Below are 1,169 nucleotides of genomic sequence, written 5' to 3'. Positions count from 1 at the left end.
ATGTTTGGCATTGAGGTGGTAGCGAAATTCTTTCTTGCACAATTTGCACACAACTGTGCTTTTATCCAGGTTTCCACCCGGTGGTTTTTTAAAACTGAAATTTCCGCCCACCAAACCCAGCAACGACTTCTCATCGGTTTCCATTTCTCGTGTTGTGTCCTGTGCATCAGTATTACGGGTTTGCTGGGAACTCGTGCTACGAGCAACGTTCCGCACTGTTTGGAGTGAAAAAATAAATTGCGATTAAATGCATTATTTTTTTTGTCACGTTATTTTTTCTGTAATTAATTAATCATAAATAACACGATAAAGTCCCAGCCCTAATGAATATACAAATGTTGTTGATCTCTAAAGTTTTGCTGCTGGACACATGCTGTCTGTGCAAGAGTTTGACACTAGAAGGATGTTTTCACCATTCATCTGCTTGAAAGTGGAAAGTTCTCTGCGGGCTGCTGTGTACGGTGCATGCTGGCGAATAATCTGCATGTGGTAAGGTTCGGCTGGGTTGAGGCGCTACAACAGGATTTGTTGATCCAATGGATAGTGGGAAGTGGGACAAGGAAAGTCAATTAGAACAAGGTGCGCCTGTGTACCAAAGTGAGAGGCTCAAGATCTTCGCACTGGTAGTCATGTTGTGATGTAGAAATCTTGAACCCAGGGGATTCTCTTTGAGGTGCCCACCACTGGTGCACAATTCACTCTGACATATGGAACGCATTTGTACAGGAAGTATGGCGACTATTTCTTGGTGTGCCTAATGCAGAGCATATAAAAACCATATAGAGTATTTCAATTAATGGACATTCTTATGGCCTGGCTTATATATATACCTAATTTAGGGCTGGATCTTTTTTATCGTATGAGTTTATTAGCAATGATTCCACATTATATTCTTCTCAAGAATGGAAAATCTAATAATCGTGACAAAAAATAATTATATAGACATTGTGTAATAAATCGCTAATTTTTGGATTGTTTTTCGACTCGCTAACAGTGCCTTGTAAAACAGTATTGCTACGTAGTCTACGAGTTTACGACCGCTATACTCACGTTTTAAAATTTTTTGCCTTATTGTATACACAAAATATGAGGCACACATAAGGAGCAACCCAATTTTAAGACTAAGGAAAACATAAAACATACTGAATGCACAGGACCAAACACGAGAA

The sequence above is a fragment of the Morone saxatilis genome, unplaced genomic scaffold, assembly GCF_004916995.1.
Source record: "Morone saxatilis isolate NCDOM2014 unplaced genomic scaffold, NCSU_SB_2.0 Contig5, whole genome shotgun sequence".
NCBI lineage: Eukaryota > Metazoa > Chordata > Actinopteri > Moronidae > Morone > Morone saxatilis.
Note: the sequence above shows the minus strand (reverse complement) of the source record.